Genomic DNA, 26,403 nt, shown 5'->3' with positions numbered 1-26,403 from the left:
CACTACCTTCTTCTGATAAACACTTTTTCTTCATTTCCTTTTGCCAGTCTGTACAATGCCATCAGACATAAAGGCATTCACAACCTAGTAAAGAAATGGACAATAGTGAGCTTTCTCTGGAAAATGTTTGGCATACAAGGAGACAGCTGTCTCAACATTTCTTCTACATTCTCTGTAAATCAGGATCATTTCAACATTTTCATCTGTGGTCGCAACACTCATCATCCACTTGTATGTATGTTCTCCAAATGGTAGGTAGGCATACAGACTATAAACACTAGGCAATTATTGTATAGTTTAGAGCCATTTTCTGTTCTATGTATTCACAATACGTGATCTACAGTCACGGTGTACAACCTGTTACGATACTTCGTAGTTTGCTACACAGCCACAGTGGTGCACCAAGTACTCTTCTGTTCAATATGTTGGAGGAATAGAACATTTTGAATGGGGTTTTCTATTATAAGTTATAAAATAATGGCCTGCCCTACCCTCTCAGCATGGAGGTCGGGTCCCGTGTGCCATTGGATATACAAGAGCCATTGAGTAGCATGTCATAAATTATGATTATGTACCAATTTCTGTTCCTCCAATTATGGCATCATCTGTGGTGAAATGAAGAAGATGCTATGGACAAAAGGTATGTAGATTCTGCTGTTGAATTGTAATCTGTAATAAAAAATGGGTGTTCCCATTGAAGATTTCAGAGTTGGCTCCCGCTACCCATGTATGGTGTGGGGTTGTGGGTTGAGTGTGGTATTGTTGGATGTGCCCCTCTGAAACAAACAAATTGGAATTATGACTGTTTTTAATCTGATATATAGTTTTCAAGATATTTCAATGTCTTCAGGTAAAACAAACACCCTGCATATTTGTATATTTCATTATTGTTGTGTATTTCATGTGAGAAATTTTTTGATGTTAAATGGACACATCTCTGAATTAGCTGACAGTTATTGAGGTGAATGTGTTTTAAATTTGAAGCAGTTCTCATGTTTTGAATGTATCATTTTTACACAATACTTCAGAGTTCCTCTGTGAGGAAGTCTTCTTACCTGAATGAACGGTAAATTTTGAGGAGCCACAACAGATGAGCTCTCTATGTTCTTTCATTTCTTATTGTTGTTTTATTATTTTTTATCTTTTCTCCTTTCTCATTGACTGCTGGGTTGAGATAAATTGTTTGGAATAGGTCTTACCATGTTTCCTGGTGAAACCTCTCCTGACAACAATTTTGAATTGGAGTATGGGGTGATGTGACGTAGCAGCCTGTTTCAGGTCCTTCTCCTCACATTTTAACATATTTTTGTACTGAATTTTCATGCGAAATTCTTTTACTTCATTTACTCTATGATACAACTTTTATTTGTCAGACTTTCATCTCTTTACATGTTGATTACACGAATGTTGGCTTGTAGTAGTGTAGATAATGCATCTCTCTGTACCTAATCTAACATCTCACTCTTTTACTAGTTTTCCCTTTAATGTATCTGGTCTCAATCATGGGAGCTCCTCTTCAAAAGGAATGTTTTGCACACTCTTAAGCAGCTGTTTGTCACTCAAAGAGCAGGTTTGACGCTAATGGACTGTATGGGAGTCAAGCAAGCCTTTCAGGGATTATCCTGCAGTTACCTCAAACAATAGGTGTTGAAACAGTTGACTGTCATCCTCTACTCCAGAATGGGAAACTAGCAGTGGGACGGGCAAGAACTCTGCTTCCTATCAGACTTTCACTGGGGTCCTCAGATTTCCATTTGCTGTTCTCTCACTGTGTTTTAGTCTCCAGACACTATTCCCAGAAGCAAAATATATAGGTGCCAAAGAGTCTGCAAAATTTCCAAACTTTGCCCTTTCTGTGAGAAAACTCTGTGAAGCACTACAAAATTTCCAGAATATCTGAAAAAAGAAGTCTGGCATTGGGAATGGGGTGGCAGTTCTCATTTCTATAAAAACAGGATTCTCTTTGGTAGATACAGTTTTACTTGATGGCAGGAGCTAGTGGACGTACTTCCAGATGATTCATTGGAGGAGCACTTAAACCCTTTCTGGAATTGGCTAGAAAGATTACACTGGGTGCCTTTCCAAGGTCTTAAAGAAGGCTATCAATATTTATAAAGGCATTCTTGTTCAGAATCTCAGTCTGATTCCATTTTCAGATTCTCACATGGATTCAGTTTTGGATTATGCCCTTGTATGCATTTTTCTGTACTTCAACACTCTGCCAAGTTTTTGAAGTTCTACTTTGAACTTACTGGCATCCATGATTAGTAATCAGGAGGATGATGAGATCATCCATTTGCGATCATACCACATCAACCCAGGCCAGCATTAGTTAGCAGCCTTTCAGCACAGCACACAGTGACTCATGTGGAGCCATCTCAACTGCAATCACGGTAAGGTTGCATCTGCAATGCACTCTCCTCACTTCAGTGATTTTGACATAATGAAGGGAGAGGAGTTCATTACCATTTTTCTACTTTCAGTTTTCGTATTTTGGTCCCCACACTTAATGCACTAGTATGCATGTTTTGTGTAACTTAAGTTGCATTTCCAAGGGGATGTTGTTCATGACCACTCATTTTTTGTTTCAGTGCTGAATTGATTGATTGGTGTTCATCCATCTGGTGATGATTCTTTCTGTTCCTTCCATTATATATTGTTCTATTGTGCGCTTTATTTGGATTCATAATCTATATGTATATATTTCTAATGTGGATGGCAATTGATTTTTCAATTAGCCTGTTAAGTTCATGGGTGAAATCTATAATTTTTCTTTGTCTGAGATGACAGAATTAACGTCATTGTAATCTGCATACCCATAGAGCACCTGATGAGTAATTGGTTTTGTTCATAGCCCACCAGGTTTCTGCCACATCATTCCTTTTCCATCATGGTAGCGGGTGTGAACTGGGTTTCTTTTGATGTTATTTTTTATCTTGTTAATTTGGATGACCTTGCCAGTTCTTCAACTTTAGGATTTGGTGGAGCACTAAGTTGTAGAATTTTGCCATTTCTTAAAGTTTTAGATTTCAGTGACACACAAGGAATCTCTTGTGACAAGTCAGATACAGCAATGACTGAATTAAATGCTCAGTTGAGTAACGAACATTAGCATACAACTGTTAATGAGTACATTTAAATTTTGCAGGGTGTATTTTATGTTACTGCACAGTGCAATGCTTTTGACATTTGTGTAAAAAAATTTTCTGCAGATTGTGGGCTCTGACCACAAAATTTGTTTTCATAAACATTCATCATTGATAGAATTAAGGCGTGATATTTTTGCATTCTGCACATCATAGAAATAGGCACCCACACTGGAGCTTTTAACAGTTAAGGACTAGAAGCCAGATGAGACAGCTAAAAATATGGAAACTTTTAACAGCATTAGCTCATGTGGAAGCAGGCAATATAGTAGATATGACTACAGAGGGAAGCAAATTGAAGAGGAAAATATTAGTAATGTGGAAGATACCCTACTGGGTACATACCAGGATCAGGCAGCCACAATGAATGAATATGGTGACAAGATTTGTGATAGAACTGATAGCAGGCAGGCTGAATTGTTAGGCAGAACAGATAAACTGGGGGAAGGCCATAGTGTAGAAAACACAGGATACAGTAACACAATTTCTCACCCAGTGGTAAAAATTTCGCCAGTGGCAGGAGGAGCACGCAGATGTGAGGACAGAATGAGCATGCTCTGGATAATAATGGTGGACAATGAGGATCACAGCAAGCCAAATAAGAGGATTAAGGTGAGGTTACAGATGGTTATTGAAAATCTGTGGTAAGGACTATGGGACCAAACTGCTGAGGTCATCGGTCCCTAGGCTTATACACAACTTAATCTAACTTAAACTAACTTACGCTAAGGACAACACATTCACCCATGCCTGAGGGAGGATTCGAACCTCCGACGGGGGGAGCTGCGTGAACCGTGACAAGTAGTCTCGGACCGCACGGCTACACCACACAGCCTCAGATGGTTACTGAGGCGATCCAGAAACAAGTATATAAGAATACTAAAACGATAGAGTAACACCAGAAAATCAATGAGGCTTTTCATAAAAAACAGATGGAAACTAATAACGAAGTCTCAGATGCATTAGAGACCCATGAGCAAACTATTACAAAAGTGCCGGAAAAGGTAAAAGAAGTATAACAAATAGAACAGACAGCTTCTGAGATATAACAGTTTCAGGTTTACCAAGAAATGATACATCAATAGAGAGACTGCAAATAATGACCCAAATCACAGCAACAAACAACACATTGAAAGACAGTAATGCAACTATTGTGAATGTAGGGCACCACATTCCTCACGGGTGAGACAGGCACATTAGGTTAATCATCATCACAGTGGGAACTGGCAGAATGGTCACCTTGACAATAGCATTTACAGCACAGGGGTGAGGTGTCCAGATTGTGGAGAAGAAAGCACCTGCCCCATGGCACAAACAGCCACAAAACCACACAAACAGACAGTGATGGGCATGGGTACACTGTTGACATATGAACTCATGGCAGACAATAGAGGAGACAACTGAAAGGGTAGGGATTGTTTACAATAGTTAGCTTTATGTAGAATACATGAAGACAGTACATTGTGTCTACCATGGAAATAAAATTTCCCCCCTACCACCTACCGCACCTTTTTTTTATGAAATATTTTGGGCATTTGCATATAATATGTTCTATGATGTGTTTTCTCTTTTCAGGATTTTGTAATCTGTATCTGGTTCATGATAATCGGTAATAAGCTGTGTTTTCTTTTCATGGTATTCTTTTAGTGTGTTGTGTAACAGTATGATAAAAGTGAATGCTGAGTGAAGTTTTTGGCAATGTAATGGGTGACACACTGTCAGCCCCAGTAAAGCCAAGCCAAGGACTAATTATTCACAAGAAATGGAGGAAACAGTGAGGAACTACATGAAAACAGAGATGGGTATCTACAAAACACAAGGTTTCCTTTTTTCAAGAACTTCTTTAATCTCTTTAATGGTTTTGAACTCAAATATTTTCTCCCATTGATGTTTGTGCTAATTATTTTTTTCTAGATAATAGAATAGAACAGAATAGAGCCGGCCAAAGTGGCCGTGCGGTTACAGGCACTTCAGTCTGGAACCGCAAGACCGCTACGGTCGCAGGTTTGAATCCTGCCTCGGGCATGGATGTTTGTGATGTCCTTAGGTTAGTTAGGTTTAACTAGTTCTAAGTTCTAGGGGACTAATGACCTCAGCAGTTGAGTCCCATAGTGCTCAGAGCCATTTGAACAATTTTTTTTTGTTGAACAGAATAGAATATAGGTATTACAATTGTACCACTTCAGTTTTGTTACTACTGTAGATATTATGCAAATGCACATTCACACTCATTTAAACTTTGTTCCAGATGCAGAGGATAACATGAGGATATGATATGAAAAGATGAGGATTTTCATGATGACAATAGTAGGAGAAGACAATTATGCATAATCGAGTTTGGCACAATAGTTGAGAGGAAACAAACGAGGTGACAAGTTTCACATACATCAAGGGGGTAAATTTTGTAAGGTTTTCCTTCTGGTGTATGTTTAGTAGCGACATCTGCCAGCACTATTATAAAAAGCATGTTTCCTCCAAGATAAGTAATAGATATTCTTGACACATGTATGCTTCATGCATGGTGCAGCTAACTTAGAATTAAGTGAATGAACAGTGGAATACTATGAGTGCCTGCAATTACAAACCCAAGTCCTACACTACACAACTAACCGTGTGGATGGATGTACAGATGAGTGGATGAAAATGATTTCTCCTCAAGATATTTTCCTTTTGTTACTTTTATTTCTCTGAATGTGTTTTGTAAAGTTGTAAAGACCTTCTGCTCATTATTTTATATTTCCAAATATCCTCATGTTCTTTTAATTAATCATATGCAGTATAGATTCTTTAAGTTTTTTTTTATTTTATTTTTCATTTTTTTTCTTTTTGTTTCATTTGTAAAAGTTAAAGCCTATGTCACAGAGATTGTAACATTTATTTTCATTTAAGTTGCCCTCACTGTGAACTAAATAGTATGATACAGTAATCATAAAGTTCGTTTTGCTTAATTTTTCTTGCTTGTTAAGTTCATTGTTAGAATGATTTTCATAAAGTGTGTCTGTTATGTCGTTACTGTATGACATCAGTGACACAAGCAGTGGCACACTAGCACAGATACAGCTGGACCCTCAAGGCCCTGGCTCAGTTAGCAGGCTCGGTGACATATGCCTTTACCAATGGGTACCTCGAGTTGGTCCGTGATTGACTGTCATAGTTCTTGGGCCACTCTCGAGGCTGCACTATCCTGCAGCCTCGCAAGGAGGAATTAGAGTCATAACTCTATGAAATAAATGAGCACACACAGCCTGGCTAAGATGTCTTTTGATCCCGTCTTCAAGCAGTGCTCTTTGTGGTGCTAGACAAGTAGTGTCTGCACTGCCGAGTCTGTTGTGAGATGAGGGAAGACCCTGTAGGAGTCTAGCAGTTTGATGTGTGGTGTTGCTCCTTGGATGACATTGTGCACCTTGCAGTACAGCAGCCATCGCAGCCACAGTAGATGGTTGCCAGATATGGTCTATGAGTAAAGGTGCTTCACATCAACAGTCAAAAATACCAAAAGAGTCATCAGCCATTCCCCAAATTAGTTGCCTATTGTGGATGCTTTCTGTGATACATTAGCTGATGGAGAACAAAGTAGCACTTCAGCACATGGTGAGCATCAAGTTTGCATGCAAATAGTTTCACTGCCATTAGCACAAAAGGCTCACTTGTGATCTGAACATTGTGGTGTGTATCTGGGCTTGGAAGTTCTTGAATTTGACTGGGCCTAAGGCTGTGTTAGTTTAAGAATGTGTTGCTTTAAGAATAGAGGTTAAACTGCTTAAGATGCATTATGTGCTTGTTGACACAATACCTTTTAAACATCTTTATTGTGTTGGCCTACTTATTTTAGTGCCCTTAAATTTCCTGTAGTTTATTTTAAATTTAAATGGTTATGATGCTTGGAGCTAGTCACACAAGATTACGGCTATCTTGAAAAACCTTTGGGCTCTCTGTCAGCTGGTTAAACTGAGCTGAAATTGAGTTTACATCAGTTTCAAGCGTTAAATTCCACTTTAAGGTAAAGTGTGTTTCCTGTCAGAAATTTTGTTTGGCACTCCTGGGGCCTAATCTTTTAGTGAACATTAAGTTTTATTACTGGCCCTTAAGCTCACCTAATTTAATATGAGTTTTGCTTTAAGACTGGTTACATAAGTGTCAAGCAGGTGTTTAATGATTATTTGCCAGTGCACATTTTGTAATTTTTAAAAAATATATGTGTGTTTTAGATTTTGCCTGTATCCAACATGTGTTAATGTATTCTTTGAAGGCAGTGGTAACCAAGGCCAAAGAGGCTATGTGGAGGCTGTGCTGTTTGTTGTGTGCCAGAGCCACTGACATTTGAAATTTTTTGTAAACTATGCAGATTGTTATTTGTTGGAAATTTATTGTTGCATAAATGTATATAATTTATGTGTGTTTATCTGGGTTTGAGTCCATGGCCCTTTCATGAAAAAAATTGAATGTGTTTAAGTTTTTGTCTAGCATTACAATTAACACAGCTCATAGGAAGAAGATGGAAATTCAGTGGTGGCAGGAGCGGACATCCACCTGTGTAAGTTTTAGGTACTGGTTGTTTTGTTACTGTTTCACAATGTAGTCTGTACCTCATACAGTACTCAGAGTAACTTGTCTGAAGGAGATACATGTAGTGTAAGGCTTCAGATTTGGGAGATCTCAAACTAAGGTACTACTCCTGTACTTCTCCAATAGTTGTGTGGTCTCTTGGACCAGCCAGTTAAATTTCCGTAAGCACTGTCAGCGAGCTGCATACTGCTTACACTGGTTGTGCTAAGCTGTTGTGTGATGCCCTAGAAAGTGCTGAAATTTTAGAGTAAGTCCTCATGGTGGCAGGTTTTGTGCATTCAGGCATATTGTAATAATTTATACAATCCTATCTATGATTTGAGTTTGGTAAATACCAAGGTTGTCTGTCATCTGCAGATTCAGCAAATACAATCCAGTCTGTGTTCAGTTCAGCAGAGAATTAGTTTATTGAACTGGAAAGGGGAGACAGAAGGTGACATTCTGCAGTTAGGTCAAGGTACTGATTTGCAAGCTGTTAGTGAGCAGACAGAGTTTTGGCAAGGTTGTGCTTAATTACAAAATCCATTAGTATCAATTATGAGTGGGTACAAAAAATTATCCTTGAAAATCAGTAAGGAGATTATGAAAGTGCTCGTATTGACTGTCAGGTGAGAGGAGTGAGTAGAAATTTTGCAGCTTTCACATACTTTTTTTCCAAATACTGCATTCAAAGACTGTACGACTCTTAAATAAATCAGTGGCTGAAGCCATTGAGAGTGGAATTTTAATAAGTGATCTCCAGGATAACTTGGGTGTCTGTATGATGGAGCGCCTGATAAATGAGTATGTTGTTCATGTGCAGGGAACACTAGGGGGGGCGGAGTACTTATGGGGAGACTATTCATGAAGCTGGTATTTCATTGTTGGTGAAATTATCAGAAGCTGAAATGGTGGGCTTAATCATTGAGGGAACCCGTACGCAGGATCATTCTTGTGTGATGTTATGTAATAAACCAACTTTGTTCACTGACCTACATGAGATGATGGTAGCAGTTGAAAGCATTAGTTTTGAGGACTAAAAACATGAGTTAGGCTTGGAAATAAAGAAGTGCAAGACACTTGAAAGCATACGATCACTGAGTAATGAACAAATATGATTTCAGAAAGTAATCTGTTTTTGTTGCTGTTGACCTGGTCATATGGTCCAAGACTCCCAAGAACCATGAGAGGCTGGTAAGAATAAATGATGGCATCAGTTGATGGTGGGACATCAAGGGACTGTGCACCACGATTCAGAGTTCAGAAAATTCATGAATTGCATGTAAATTCTTTATCATTTGCCTGTTACTTTTTAAATTCTGAACTGGTATGTTCTCTGTCTGATTCTGGCAGTTCAGAATCTTTATTGGACAGCAAGTACTATTTTTGGTACCATAGCACAGGAGGGTTTGTGCCAATAACCCATATGCAGAGGAAGAGTTTTACAGCCAATGGTAGCTTGCTATTGATAGTTGGCCTTTGTCATCTGAAGATAAAGATATATACGTTTTCATGGCTTCTCTAATTTCTGGTGGTCAATGTGTTGACTACTCAAGCAATATTGATGTTTCATTTTTTAAATAAGACTGAATGTATGTTAAACTATGCTGAAAAACATTTTTTTTTAATTTAAGAAAGTGGTTAATGTTCAATTTTGTCATCATAACATTCAGCATAGACTTCGTGTGGTCAGTAGTGAGGTCAGTAGGTTTAATCTGACTCATTTAAGCAAAACTAAAGCTGAACAGGTGCTATGTCTTCCTTATAAATTTCCTAAAGTACTCTCTGCTAAGTTTGGAGTTACTAATGAGATTCATCTGAGCAATTACACATCTGCCAGACAAGCCCCATATCGGTTACCATCTCTGAAAATGGAGGAGTTACATAAGATTGTAGTTCAGGTTTTGAAGGAGAGGTTTATTGGGAATTCAGTCTCCCCCTATGCATCACCCATTTTCATGGTGAATAAGGCAGATGGGTCGGGATATCACCTGTTAGTAAATTATTGTGCCTTGAATCAGAAAGTGGTGCTGGAATCTGTTCCATTGCCAGTTGTACCAGTACATAAATGTTTCTCTTGGTTTTTGAGAGCTCATTTTTTCAGTATTATTGATTTGAACCAAGCTTACCATCAGATCTTCTTGACAGAAGAGCCTAAAGCAGCTGCCACCTTCTGTACTGATTACAATTATTATTAATTCCAATATTTCCCTTTCATCTTGTTACAGGAACTGGAGTGTTTTGCAATAAATGGACACTGTCTTGTGAGACTAAAAGTTCTGGTGCATCTACAACTATCTTGATGATGTTGTCACATACAGCAAGACTTTTGATGAACATCTGGGACACCTCAGTCAGGTTTTACACTGATTGAGGGAAGCTGGCTTAACTGTTAACAATTCGATATCCTTCCTTGGGTACATTGTGTCAAGCATGGGGGTAACGATAGATCAAAGTCAAAATAAACAAGCACAATGACTATAAGATTTTGAGGGAACTTGACAGCCAGGTCTTTTGTGCCTCAGACTAAAGCTATTTATGATTTGAAGGGGCATTGCCTGGTTTATTGGCATGATAAACATCTTTCCCAAGTTTATTTCTAATTTCAACCAGTTTGCAGCATCCCTTAATGATCTATATAGAAAAGATCAAAATTTTTGTTGGACTAATTTACAACAGCCAATATCTGATTCCGTGAAGAGAGCTTTACCTAACGCTTCTATTTTTGGAGTACTGAACTTTAATAAAGACTCTGTGGTGCAAACTGCTGCCTTGAACATTGGACTTACTGCCATGTTGCTTTGGGAGGAGGAGAATGAGTGCAGGGCATTCAATTATACTTCACAGTGTCTCTCAGAGTTGGAGAAGAAATACTCAGTATATGAATTAATGGCCCTCAGAGTTGTATTTGCATTTGACAAATTTACATTTTATGTTAAACATAAAGAATTCAAGCTGGAAACTGAGCACTGCCCGGGCCTCAAAAGCCTGGTCATTTTGCCCAATGGGTGGTCCATACTTTGGTCTTCAAATTTCAGGTCAAACATAGCTCTGAAAGTCATACTGCCAATGCCTTGAGTCAGATGTTCCAGGAGATCTTTGCTTTCTGATGGCTTGGAGCACCCTGAAAAAGGGGTTGCTGCTATTTTAACTGGCATTCCATTATTGTTTGGTAATATGAAGCAGGAGCAAGAGCAGGATCCTAAAATTGGCAGCATTTTGGAGAGAGAGGTTCGGGGAGAGACTTTCAACTGGTATTGCATTTCAATGGGACTACCATGTTACCAAACCTGATATGACTGTTGCGTGAAAATCTGTATGCCCAAGTATCTGATACCAGTGGTGTTTAATTATATCCATGGTTATTTGTGTGGCAAACATCTGGGTTATGCCAAGACCAGCCAGAAGAGTAAAGAACACCTATTGTGGAATGGTCTTCTAAAGGATATTAAAATATTTATTGGGCAATGGACTATGGGTAATAGACAATGTGAACTGTGCAAGATGGCAAGACCCAATTCCAATACCTGCCACGGATTTTTATGCTCCTCCCAGGAAAACAGCCCCATGGATAAAACTGCATGAGACCCTTACCACTTACTGCTTTCTAAGGCCAGGTAACAGTATATATTCTTCACAGTTGATGTGTTTAGTAGATTCATCTGATACCCTGTAGATCAGTTACTGTTGATGTGACCATTCTATATCTAACAGCTATTTTTGCCAGTTTTGGCCCACCCAAGTTCTTGGCCTCTCATAAAACTCCAGCATTTTTGTATCAACCATTTAAGGGGATACAGAAGGCAATTTTTATCCCTGTTCTGCCAATGCTATTTTACCCTTTGAATAGGTACACTTTGCAAAAGAACTATAAGTGATGAAACAATCAAATTTTTATTGCATATATATAACATATATGCCTCAATTTACAAGTAAAATGAACGTGATACCTCTTATGGTTTTGAAGAAAAAAATGTTATTCTTTCACTAGTAAAATTTAACTTTTTTGTACATTAATTATTATAAAACAGTTTCTGATTGTTTGGTGGTTCTCAATTTACTTGTAATAACTTATTACCATCTGCAGTACAAACTGACCAAATTTCATGTTTCCAACCCCATTAGTTTATCAAATAACGGTACCTGAAAGTAAAAAAAAAAAAAAAAAGTAGTTTTGAGAAAAATACATTTAAAGTTGAATATTGCAATTCTAGTATACACTCCTGGAAATTGAAATAAGAACACCGTGAATTCATTGTCCCAGGAAGGGGAAACTTTATTGACATATTCCTGGGGTCAGATACATCACATGATCACACTGACTGAACCACAGGCACATAGACACAGGCAACAGAGCATGCACAATGTCGGCACTAGTACAGTGTATATCCACCTTTCGCAGCAATGCAGGCTGCTATTATCCCATGGAGACGATCGTAGAGATGCTGGATGTAGTCCTGTGGAACGGCTTGCCATGCCATTTCCACCTGGCACCTCAGTTGGACCAGCGTTCGTGCTGGACATGCAGACCGCGTGAGACGACGCTTCATCCAGTCCCAAACATGCTCAATGGGGGACAGATCCGGAGATCTTGCTGGCCAGGGTAGTTGACTTACACCTTCTAGAGCACGTTGGGTGGCACGGGATACATGCGGACGTGCATTGTCCTGTTGGAACAGCAAGTTCCCTTGCCGGTCTAGGAATGGTAGAACGATGGGTTCGATGACAGTTTGGATGTACCGTGCACTATTCAGTGTCCCCTCGACGATCACCAGTGGTGTACGGCCAGTGTAGGAGATCGCTCCCCACACCATGATGCCGGGTGTTGGCCCTGTGTGCCTCGGTCGTATGCAGTCCTGATTGTGGCGCTCACCTGCACGGCGCCAAACACGCATACGACCATCATTGGCACCAAGGCAGAAGCGACTCTCATCGCTGAAGACGACACGTCTTCATTCGTCCCTCCATTCACGCCTGTCGCGACACCACTGGAGGCGGGCTGCACGATGTTGGGGCGTGAGCGGAAGATGGCCTAACGGTGTGCGGGACCATAGCCCAGCTTCATGGAGACGGTTGCGAATGGTCCTCGCCGATACCCCAGGAGCAACAGTGTCCCTAATTTGCTGGGAAGTGGCGGTGCGGTCCCCTACGGCACTGTGTAGGATCCTACGGTCTTGGCGTGCATCCGTGCATCGCTGCGGTCCGGTCCCAGGTCGACGGGCACGTGCACCTTCCGCCGACCGCTGGCGACAACATCGATGTACTGTGGAGACCTCACGCCCCACGTGTTGAGCAATTCGGCGGTACGTCCACCCAGCCTCCCGCATGCCCACTATACGCCCTCGCTCAAAGTCCATCAACTGCACATACAGTTCACGTCCACGCTGTCGCGGCATGCTACCAGTGTTAAAGACTGCGATGGAGCTCTGTATGCCACGGCAAACTGGCTGACACTGACGGCTGCGGTGCACAAATGCTGCGCAGCTAGCGCCATTCGACGGCCAACACTGCGGTTCCTGGTGTGTCCGCTGTGCCGTGCGTGTGATCATGGCTTGTACAGCCCTCTCGCAGTGTCCGGAGCAAGTATGGTGGGTCTGACACACCGGTGTCAATGTGTTCTTTTTCCCATTTCCAGGAGTGTAGTTATTGATAAGAATTACTTACCACTAATATTTTCCTGCACCATACTGAGCATCATCTGAATCATACTGATCTTCTTTTCTTCTCTTGGTCCCTCTTCTTTTCTCTCTGGCTTCTTTAGTGCATTTTAAATTAGCAATATCTGTTTTGTGGATTCTCTCTTTATCAATTTGCACCAAGGATTTTGCAGTATTTCCACTAGATTTTATACCCAGTAATTCCAAAACATACAGTTTTCTAATTACACCATCATTGAAGAATAAAATAGCACCATAAACACAAAATTTGAGGGTTCTAAGCTGAAAAAGTACAGTTTTCGGTAACTGGTTCCAAATGACATAATTCGCACATTCATTTAAATTTTGGGTTTTCACATGAAGACATTTCTTCAACAAGGTATCTTTACAAAGATCTCTAAATATGGGTTTAATTTCATTCATTACTGATGCAGGCAAAGAATGTTTGTGGTCATATCTGGCACTTCTCCTGTACTTGCACCAACTGTCAGGATCATTCGGGCAAAGACCATGCACTGGATTTTCATTTGTGGAAAGCTTATGGTAAAAGATAGCCTCTACAGCCTTTTTGATGTTTTCTAAATTCTCTACATTTCTTCCAATGGCAAAGCCATAATAATCCTGTAATCTATCTATTTCAACATTTGTCAGGCGACCTTTACCATTAATTGTGGCGGTGGTGAAATTTTTTAGATTTATAGTGTGGTATCGGTTGTTTCTGTTGACCTATATAGGTCAAGGGAAGTGATCAATTCCAGTGGATTTTGTTTTGGGAAGGTTGTGGGGTCTTCTTATTTTAGTGTTTTCTGTCGTTTGGTGTAGTGGCGTGTGTTTATATTTAGTTTGTCCCCACCCAGAAACGCCCAATTTTCCCCGCTTTTCCTGTTAGTTTCATTATAGTTTTGGAGGAATATCTGTTTGGTGTTTTTTTTAATCTATTTTTGTGTTTGTTATGATGTTTACGTGATGACGTCATAGGAGCAGTATGGGAGTTGTTGTGAATGGTCGTTTCCGCCATATTGGTGACGTCATTGGTCAAAGCAGTGGGGTGGAATCGGACGCTTCCATTATCCTGTTGATTCTCGCCCAAAGATACGTGACCACCACATATTCTGCACACAGTATTTTTGGAGATGAAATCACAGAGCATGCTAAGGTTCACCATAATATTTCCAAACGAATGTTCAATGGGAGGAAATGCCTTGAAGACACTGCAGTTTCTTTCTTTATGTGCTGATTTTCTTTATGCCGAACATTCTTGGGTCCTTTGACCCTCCTACCTTATTTACCTTTACCTCTGAATTTTAATTTAGGCTAGAATTTCTTTATTTGCAGCATTTTTATGAAAACATGCGAAACCAAAGGAAATACAAATCAACATGTACTTCACTCACAACAAACTTCACTAAGTACAACCATTAACGCTCAAAAACAATAGCAAACAGTCAAACACACTCAGAAAAATGAGTATCGATAGTAGATACAGGGTAGGAAACATTGAAGCAATAAAACAATAGAAGGATGAAATCATATACAAGGAGTAAAAGAATGCTGTGCATTATCTCTGCATGGCACAAAAAGGAAGGCACGGCATTTAAATGCCAGATTGCACAGAGTGTCATGAAAACCATCATATCTCACGAAAAAATTGTCATATTTATAAAAAAAACTGCTTCACTCAGGAAAGACCAGGCATTTCAAATATGCTAAAATCTAAAAATAGAATTTTTGAAGCCCAATTGGCTTCCGTCTCCCTTTAAAAGATTTTATTTTAGTCATGCTCTGCTCTTGTGACCACCATACCTTATATTCCACTGCCACCTTCTGCTAAATGCATTAACAGGAATCTGAAGTCACATTTATTATTTATCACTCTTCTAATGAATCATGCCGGGATAGTTCAATCAGGTAGTTGGCCTTTTCCTTTAATACCACAGTTCATGAAACTCATAAAACTACACCTGCCAAGCTTATGTTGGCCTTCCCTGTCAGTTTCCATACTAGTAATCTGTGGATGATCAGTGACCTCCTACTTGAAAAGGTGGAAACAGATAGTATTAAGAAGAAATGGAATGTGGATCACTGCAATATCTCTCTCATGTGTCAGAAGCAGGCTAATCTGTACAACCAAGGACATAGTGGATGCTCACCTCGCATCTGGGACTTGGAGTACATGAAAAACCTATTGGTGGATAGTAAGGGTGCACAGGGAATTACTGAAGTAATGTTGCTGCAGTTTGTAGGTCTGCAGATTAACCCAGTTAGCTACTGGATGCAGAATCCTAAAACCAGGAAACAGATGTGAGTTCATTTGAGCCAACTTAGATAGTATGGTAATTCTACCTTTAGGTGTGTTTTCTACCAAAAATTTTGTTTTGCAGTACTTGGTGTAACATTTAGTGAATATTATGTTTTATTACTGGTACTTAATCTCACCTAATTTAGTTTGATTTTTACCCCAACATTGGTTACATAAATGTTAAGCAGGTTATCTTTAATTATGTTGAATAATTATTTGCCAGTGTATATTTTTTATTTTTTTAAAAGTTATGTGCGTTTTAGATTTTTTCCTGTTCCTAAAATGTGTTAATGTATTCTTTGAAGGCAGCAGTCAGTACAGCCATAAGGGCAGTTTATTTGGAGGCTATGCTGTTTGTTACATTTGATGTTATCCTCATTTGAAATTTTTTGTAAATTATTCAGACTGTTAATTGTTGATAATTTATTGTTAAATATGTGTATATAATGTATTTGTGTTTACCTGGGTTTGTGCATATGGACCCTCCATGACAGAATTGAGTGTGCTTCACTTTTTTATCCAGCTGTGTGACTAGGATATCAAATCTCATGTCAACACAATGAGAATAACCCATTCAGTGCTGATTCAAGCAGCCAACAGGGGTGAATGGACATGGGTCAACGTTTCATGGAGCTGTCAGCAGGCCATTTAACTGTAACTGGTCAGTACACTCTTTGTTTCTATAACAGGTGTTAAATGTCCACATCAGTGAGTCAGCTGAGGTTGGCATGTCACACCAAATAAGAATCATTTTTGTCTGATGACTGAGACCACATTCCATGTTACTCCTCACACACAATTTCAAAGCATGTAACAATGTTAGACTGTTTGTTCTCATAAGTGAACTTCTCCTTTAGGCCTAGTTTGCTACAAGCACAACCAGTAACTCTCTCCACTTTGTCATCTCCTAGTAAGATCTCACTGTGGTAATCATGGGCAGTGACAGACAGTCACACACTTGGTTGGCAACTGAAAGTATGATATCGAACCTGCTATTTCTGTGCCATGTTACACACTTACCACTATGTACAACTGTTCACAATCTGAGCTGTCACACATATCTGTCAAAGAATAAGAGATGTGTGAGTGTTCCAGTTGATGTCAACAGATATTTCTCAGCTGCTTGCATGATCCCACAAACAGTGAGCAGAACATTCACAAAATGTGTGCCTGTCTTCAAATGCATCTTCAGAGGTTTTTACAGGTCAATATTGGACCTCCATTCAAGGAACTTTTTGGACTTCATTCTGAGGGACATACAAACTTTGGAACTCACTGTGAGGCATTACAAGTTTTTGTTCTATTTAATTGTTTTCATGCTGTTCAATGAACCATTTTCAGAGTACTCATTTGTCAAATTTTGGACCTTACCGCAAGGAATTTAGTAATTTTTAGATGTTTTTGTGTTTTCTCATGAGCAATTTTCAAAGAAATCATGTTCTATTTTTTTCTCTGCAAATTTTGCATTCTTGTGTTTTCTTTTATTATTTTTACATTTAATATGTTCTGTATTTTTGTTGTCACATTTTGTAACTCTTAGTTGACATCATTTAAATACAGATAGACTAAAGTATGTAATTTTTTTTTTATTCCATCACATATATGTTACATGCTTTCCCAGTGTACAGTAATACATGCTACATCAAGTGTTCATACTCGCTAATTGTAAATGTGTTGAGATTCATATGTCTCACAATTTTTGTACCTCATTTAAGTTTGTTTTTATGTTCTGTAAATTAATTTGTTTCTTAACATGCTCACCAATATTTGAGTACACCATTTATTCCATGTTTTATGCAATTCACACTTGTTACTTATATGCATGCACTCTTTTTCACATTGTGACGCTGTTGACAGTAGTAAGATTTTTATATATAATTCTATGTTTCATTATTGTTGTGTGTTTCATCTTTCATGTGAAAAACTTTCTGATGTTAAATGAGCACATCTGTAAGTTAGTTGATAGTCATTCAGGTGAATGTGTGGTAACTTAAAGCAAATCATGCTTCATTTGTATCATTTTTTTGTAAGACTTCAGAGTTCCCCTGTGAGGAAATCTTGTTATTTGAATGAATGGGAAATTTTGAGGAGACACAACAGGTGCTCTCTCTATGTTCTTTCCATTTCTTATTGTTATTTTATTATTATTTTTTATTTCTTCTCCTTTCTTGTTGACTGCTGGGTAGAGAGAAATTGTTTTGGATAGGTCTTACCATGTTTCCTGGTGAAATCTCTCCTGACAACAGTTTTGATTTGGGTATGATGGGGTGATGAGGTGATGTGAGGTGGCAGCCTGTTTCAGGCCTTCCTCCTCACATTTTATCATATTTTATACTGAATTTTCAGTCAGTAGTCTCTTGCTTCATTAACTTTCCTATTCAGTTTTTATTTGTTGACTTTTGTCCCACATTGTGCATTGATTGCATGAATGATCAGGGCATGGCTTGTATTAGTGTAGATAACTCGTCTCTCTATACCTAATCTAACATTTCGATCTTTTAGCAGCTTTTACTTTTAATGTATCTAATCTGGATCATGGAAACTCCTCTTCACTGGAGACAGAAACAGGTGGAACATTTTGCACACTCTTAAGGAGCTGCCTGTTACTCAAATAGCAGGTTTAATATTAATGGACTGCATGGACAGCTGAGCAAGAGTTTCAGGGATTATCCTGCAGGCACCACAAACAATGGGTGCTGGAATGTTCAACTGGCATCCTCTATACCAGAACGGGAAATCAGTGGTGGAAGGGGTGAGAATTCCACGTGATAGCAAACTTTTGGTGGAGTCCTCAGCTGCCAACCTGCCATTATCCTGTGTCTTTTGGTCTCCACACACCATTTCCAGAAGCTAAATATACCATCACATATGGGCCTGCAAAATTTCCAAATTGTACCCTTTCCCATGGGAATACTCAGACAATATGCCATGTGAATAATATGAGTTTTGACAAGTCTTGGGACACCACATGGGCCAATAACCAATTGAAATTATTATGAACATAAAAGTGCTGAAGATCCAGAATTGGGTATTGAAGCTGTGACTTAATTTTATAATTGGTCTGTGAGAAGTACAGAATGAGAAAGAGGAAAATAAAGATAGCAGTAGTTCTGAATTTGGGGGGTTTTTTTGGAGAAAAGAATGATGACTTAGATAATGCTAACACATTTATTACCACAGATTGATTGGCATAGGATGGCCTGCATTAGGTAAGGGTCTACAAAATCCTACAAGATGTTTATTGACATGTGTACAATTATAAAGAATCAGGGAAACTAATTGTCAATCGTGAGGACGACAAGCTGCCTAAAGGAATAAAAGGTAAAACACTTTTAGAAAAACTATTCTTAAAACTATACACCTTTTTGGTGAATTTAAACACAAATGTTTTACAGAATAAAATTTTCACTCTGCAGTGGAGAGTGCATTGATATGAAACTTCCTGGCAGATTAAATCTGTGTGCCGGATTGAGACTCAAACTCAGGACCTTTGCCATTTGTGGGCAAGTTCTCTAGCAACTGAGCTACCCAAGCAAGACTCATGACCTGTCCCCACAGTTTTAATTAGCTTGTTAGAGCACTTGAGCACTTTCCCATGAAAGGCAAAGATCCTGAGTTCGAGTCTTGGTCTGGCACACAGTTTTAATCTGCCAGGAAGTTTCACAAATATCTTACATACAAAATGTGTAAATGGCAGAGAAGCAAAAATTGTTCACACACAAATTTTTCTGTCAGAAGGTACAAATATATCAGTTCTTTGCCTAAAAGGAAATTGGCTAAAAAAAGAAGCTGCATGAGGTTCTGTAATAAATTAGAGATCCATATTGTAGCCATTTGCTACCGTAAAAGTAACAAAAGTCATGGGGTTTCCTGTATTCTTCTTTCCTCTAGTAGGGATCCTACAGCTGTCACCACATCCTACATCTTTGTCACCAAACTCTTTGATCTCTCCATTCTTCTTTGTCGTCTTCTATTCCTCTTTTCTCCATCACTTTTTACATACCCCTGTTGAAAAATGTGCTACAGAAGATCAATTGAGTGGTCTTATGTCAGAATGAACTAAGTGACATTTAAAAAAAAATGAGTTCTTCACCATTTTCAAATTATAGGGTTTCATTTTCTCCTATGACAAAATGAACTATCTGACAACTCAACTCATTTGGTTGCAGTAGCAAGGGATTTCTTTGGCAGAAGGTTGGTACTGTTCATTCTCTTATTCTAAAGTGAACCATGCAGCATCACAAGATGGCTACCACGGTATATAGCTCAGGTTCAATGGCAGAAAATGATGATAATTGTGAAGACGAGTCGTTTAGTTCTAGTTCTTCTGATGTATATGAACCTAGTGATGGTGCCTCTCAATCATCAAATGGTAGGTGGATTTTAATAACTAGTGATACTTTAGTTCATAGAATAAACTCGTTAATTGGAGGTTATGTTGTTTACCTCACATGCGAGAATGAACCATGACCACAAGTAGTAAATCTAAGGCCACTGCACAATTGATAATGAGTGTATGTCAGTATTTTGGCCAGTGCTGCCATAAGTAATGAGGGGAGATAAAAATTGACCCTGTGGAAAGAAATACCAATTTAATGTGGAGATGGTTCACTCTGGCAGAAGAGTTCCTGAAAGAATTGTATTTTGCATATTCGTCAGCTACCAAAGTAATGAAATGGAATATCATAACTTTGTCTCATGATTGGCATTCTTAATAAATCAGTTTTGAAAATGAATTTGTAGATGTAAGTAATTTGTCTGTTTTTCAGATGAACATGAAATTTCTGGCAATAAAAGAAAAAAAGGAAACAGGGTACAATGGAAGAAAACCCTAAGGAAGAAGAAGCAAAATAGTGGGGAAACTTACATTAACAGTAAAGGGGAGACTGTCCCAGGAAAGACATTTGTTGATTTTAATTGTTCATGTAGAAAAAAAATGCTGGCAAAAAATTAATTGTGAGCAGAAAAGAAAGTTTTTTGACACATTTTATGGAAGTGGGTCTTGGGATGTGCAGACATCAATAAATATATGGTTCAGTTAAAAATGTTCCCATGGAAAGGAAGCATTCTAAAACTGACAAGAAAAAGTTTTCTAGGAACTATTATATTCTTTGTGTGGATGGAAATGATGTGAAGGTGTGCAAAGAAACATCTAAAGATACCACAGATTTCTGACAGCAGGGTGCATTGAGCCATAGCCAAAGCAAAGACAAGCTCTTTATGTGACCAGCGTGGAAAACACGTACCTCATAATAAAAGTGCTGACTCAGTTATTATTCACATCCATAAGCATATTAATAGTTTTCTTAGTATATTGAGTCACTAGTGCAGAAGAGATTTGTCAAAAAAGTACTTGGACAATAGACTTAATCTTAGTTTGATGTACAGATTATTCATTGATAAGCTGAAAGAAGAAGATCCCAATGTTAAACCTCCCAACCAATCACTGTACGAAAAAGTATTTAGATGAGACTTGAAACTCAGTTTCAAGCCTCCTCAAAAGGATACATGTCAAACATGTGACAGGCTAAACATGTTAATTACAGCAGAGGTGACACTTAGAGCTGGTGAGGCAGACACTGAGAAGCTACGAAGATTAAGAAAGGAGCAGGAATTGCACTACAGGAAGGCTAAAGCTGCAAGAGATTGTCTGAAAAGTGATATGGAGAACTCCAAGACAGAAGATAATCTTACAGTTTTTTCATATGATTTGCAGAATTCATTACTGCTGCCAAAATTGACAACAGGTGTTGCATGCTATAAATGTCAACTCTTCTGCTTTAATCTTGGAATTCATGACTTTAAAAGTGGAAAGGCAGTAATGCATTGCTGGAATGAAAGTATTGCTTCAAGGGGAGCTCAAGAGGTAGGCTCCTGTGTATTGAAGTATGTTGAATCTCATGATATTGGTCCGAGGATGAGAGTATGGTTGGATTTGTGTGGGGGGCAAAACAGGAATTTTAAAATTATGACAATTTGGATGTATTTGGTTCAGAGTGACAAAACTAACATTGAGGAAATTATGTACAAATTTGCTGAAACTGGTCACTCATATCTTCCGAATGACAGTGTTTTTGGGGATGTAGAGAGGAAACTACAGCATTATCCAGAAATATTTGCGCCCAGAACAGCTTTATTGTGTTATTGAGAATTCCAGAGTGAAGAAAGGTAAGTAAATCTGAAGTTGTAAAAATGGATTGTAGTGACTTCAAAAGTACTACGCTACTCAAAAAAGCAATGACTAACAGAAAAGTAAATCTTTCTGGAGAAGAGGGTGAGTGGCTTAGGATTAAGGAAATGAGATTTTCAAAAGAGAAGCTGGGGATAATGGAATACAAATACAGCCACAATGACATGGAAGAATACTCTTCAGTGAATTTAAATAAATGCTTAAAAGCTCGCCACTGTTCTCTCTGTCAAATTACACTACCTACACTGTATCCATTAGGGCGCACTCTACGCCCTGAGAAACTGAAAGATATTCAGAGCCTTCTAATGTATGTACCCCCAATGTACCATGAATTCTAATAGGGTCTCAAAATGGCTGAAGTATTAGAAATGAGCAGTGACAGTAATGAAGAAGATGAGTAATGGGGAAGCATAATCTTCACCTTAAGTATATTCCAATGTTCTCTCCTAATTCCAAAAATTGCTTAATAATGCTGTACTACATAAATGCTGAAATTATATCTGTGTGTTTCAGTTGCCAAATAGATCTATATATGAATATAATACAAAAACAAGAAAACTTTACTTTATAATTTGTACTGAAGTGCATTAATTTGATGTGACAACAAAATAACCTGATGTACATGGATATTTTACATTGTTTCTCTGTAGTTTTAAATTTCAAACTGTAATTAAATAATGTGCTGCAAGGCTCAAAATGCTTGTAAAAGTTTTTCACACCCATTATGCACCAGACTACATGTATATTCATAAATATTTTTGAATAAAGAAGTTGCTGTAAACTCATAACTTCAGTCCTTTATTTCTCAAAACTAACTAAATGTCACTTAGTTCATTCTGGCAAAAGACCACTCAATTATGTCCTTTAGAGTGTAGATAAAGGAGCAGTGTGTTTGTTTTCTATCTCTGCTGTTAATAGTTTTGTCTAGTTAATCTGATCTTTTATATATGGCTGACATTAACAGGCTCTCTTTGAGTCTTGTATCTATGTTTATAAGCTAGTATAATTTCATTCACCTATCAGCAAATGTTATTTTGCATACCAATTTACACAGATCTTCCCACCACCCTTAGCAACCCTTTTCATGCACTTTCTCTTCTTCTCCTTCCAAGAGGTTGCCATGAAGCTGCTCTCTTTGACCACTTGCCTTCTTCCACTCTTTTGATATGCCCTAACCACCTTAGCAGTTTTTCTCCTATTCTATACATAACATTATAATGGGTCTGCATCCTTTCTCTTTTCTCCTCATATCTTCTCAGTCAGATCAGGAAATTCTGTGTGCTCTACTCACATGGTCCATTTCTAAATCTCTAAGTTTATTTTTATTTCCTTCTGTGAGTTTCCAACACACAAACCCATAACTTGTTATTGGTTCCATCATGGAGCCATATAATCACATTTTAACATTTAAACTATTTTTTGAGGATGAAAGTATAGGATTTAATTTTTGGATTACCACTTGTGCCTGCCTAATTTGTTTTCAGATGTCCCTGTCACATCTTTTATCATGTGACAGGATATTACTTAAGTATTTGAACTATTTGCACACTTTAATTTGATGTCCACCTATGCTCATATTATTTCCATCCTCTCCAAAACATAGAGTACAGAAACTGTGTAAAGTAGTATAAAATGTTATTTACAACAGGGCTAAAGCAGCAAAAGAAGTGACACACAAAAAAATTCATTCTTAACCATATAAATAAGTGAAAGGTGGTATGGTCAGTCATAAAATCTGAACTTGGTATCCTAACCATCCACAGTCCATGAATCTCTCAAATTAATTTATGTGACAAATCCATTCTAAGTCTACAAAAATATCATAATATTTCAATAAGGTTTTATAAATGTATCAAAATCTGATGTTGATGTAATGTCTACCCAGTTGATGTCCAACTGTTTGGTTTCAACCATGATAATATAGAAGTTCTAACTATATTTGAAAGAATTACAGCTGAAGATGTAGAAAAAGTGGTATTTTCCTTAAAAAATAAAAATTTTACTGGATAGGATGAAACACTCGCTAGAGTTATCAAACCAAATTCTAGTATATCATCAGGGCCCCTATCTGAAATAATTACTCAGTCATTTGAAGAATGACACTTCCCAGATGCTCCAAGGTATGCAGTACTAAAGCAGTTATTCAAGAAAGGCTCAATGGAAGATGTGGAAAACTACTGACCACTAAGTCTTCTTCCAATCTTTTCAAAAAGTATTTGAAAAAATTGTTCCAACCCAGATCCCAAATTTCATAGCAAAATACAATATCATAACTTTAAAGCAGTTTCACTTCCAGAAAGGAAAGAGTACAAAAATGCTGTCAACAAATTTGTTGAGAAATTTTGTAGTCCTAAAATGTCACAGAAATATTTCAAGACTTTATGAAGGCTTTTGACTGAGTAAACCACTCTCTACTGCTACGTAAATTACAAAGATGTGGAATAAATGGTAGTGTTTTGAAATGGTTGTTAACCATATATAACAGATAGAAAGCAGAGAGTAGTTGCAACATCAGATGCAGGAAATCAGTCCACAGACTTGAAAATTATTTTGCAGGGAATCCTGCCAGATTCTGTTATTGGGATATGTGTGTGTGTGCAAGTGTATACCCATCCTTTTTTCCCCCTAAGGTAAGTCTTTCCGCTCCTGGGACTGGAGTGACTCCTTACCCTCTCCCTTAAAACCCACATCCTTTCGTCTTTCCCTCTCCTTCCCTCTTTCCTGATGAGGCAACAGTTTGTTGCGAAAGCTTGAATTTTGTGTGTATGTTTGTGCTCATTTGTGTGTCTGTCGACCTGCCAGCACTTTCATTTGGTAAGTCACATCATCTTTGTTTTCAAATTCATAATTATTTATAGACAACCATTTTCCACATTTGTATGACCCAAGAAACGAAGATAATTTTGTGGTAGCATCTCTTAGATTAAAACTGTACACCCAGACTCCTCAATACTTGGCTACAAAAATTTTTAATGTAATATAAGTGATAATCTGTCAGATTATGGACCCATGTTTACAAAAAAGAACTGTATGTCATCTCTGTGCAACAATGTTTGTATTCAGTTACAGAATGTTTATATGATAAAAATTTTTTTTGAAGTAATGTAATAAACCCTTGCACTGGTGGTTGTAAATTAAGATCTGAGGTGTTTTGTCACATTATATGGACCTCAATTATTTTACTTATAATGACAAGACTCTTGTACATTAAACCAGTGATTTATTTATTTATTTAGCATCCGTGTCATCATACAAACAATATTGGACTTGTCATACATAGAAATTAACAATATAGAATATACAAAATGAAATTGTCTACAATTGGATTTGTCATACACAGAAATTAAAATATAGAATGTACAAAATGAAATTGTCTATAATAAATGACAGCAAACTTACAGTTTCTTTCGACATAAATGGTTTATAGTAATTTATTTCTCAGTAACAATATATAACTAGTATTATAGATGGTAAAGTATAATAAAAGCTGAAACAAACAAAGATGGAAAATTTTGGAGGTCATTTTCTTGGTCTTCAAGATATTAATTTATTGAGTAGCAGCAGTTATCAATTAAAAATTTTCTAAGTTCCAATTTAAAATTTGTATTGTCCTTTAAATTTTTAATGTACTGAGGCAGTGCATTATAGAGCTTAATGCCCATGTGGCTTACATGATTCTGAGTTCATGTTCTTCTTACTTGTTCTATGTGGATATCATTCTTGTTCCTTGTGTTATAATTGTGACAGTCAGATTGCTTAGATTAGCTTTGGTTAAGAACACACATTTAAGTATATAGACTGATGGCAGAGTAAGTAGGCCTATTCCTAACTTTTTGAAAAGAGGTCTGCAGTGAACTTGTGTCAGACTGTGGGTGTAATCAGAGAACAAAATTCTGATTGCTTCTGATTCCAATAGAACATCCACCAGAGCTGGTGTATGACTTGTTTTTCTCTTGTTTATGAGATGAGTGGCTGTTGTTGCTCATTCTCAAACACTATGCCATTCCAAGAGGAAGATAAGTTTTTCTCAATGAATCAACATCAATTAAAAAAAAACACTTGTGTGAAATGAAGTTTGTTTTAGTCATAAACAACATCTTTCAAACAAGAGTTGCAGGTGAACAGTTAGATCTTGCCTTCCTAGATTTCCAAATGGAATTCCAACACTGCACCCCTTCACTGAGAACTAATCAAGATGTGATCATATGGAGTATCTTCACAAATATGTGATTGGCTTAAGGAATATTTGACAAACAGAATCCAGTACATTATGCTGGAAGACAAATGTTTGACAGAAATGAAAGTAGCATTGGGTGTATGGCACGGAAGTGTAATATGATCATTAATGTCAATATACAGGGTGATTATAATTAAAGTTAAACTTTCAAAATGCTGTAGAAATAACACCACTCATAAGAATGACGTTAAATTGCAATGGAATATTATCGGAGAAGGGGGGAAACGTATGGCAGAAGAAAACAAATACTGTGAAAATTGGTCAATAGATGGTGCTGTATGTGTCAGGATATGTAAATGAAAACACCTGTCATGCACATGATGCACTGA

This window comes from Schistocerca cancellata, chromosome 4 (genome assembly GCF_023864275.1).
Source record: "Schistocerca cancellata isolate TAMUIC-IGC-003103 chromosome 4, iqSchCanc2.1, whole genome shotgun sequence".
In the NCBI taxonomy this organism is placed as follows: domain Eukaryota; kingdom Metazoa; phylum Arthropoda; class Insecta; order Orthoptera; family Acrididae; genus Schistocerca; species Schistocerca cancellata.
Note: the sequence above shows the minus strand (reverse complement) of the source record.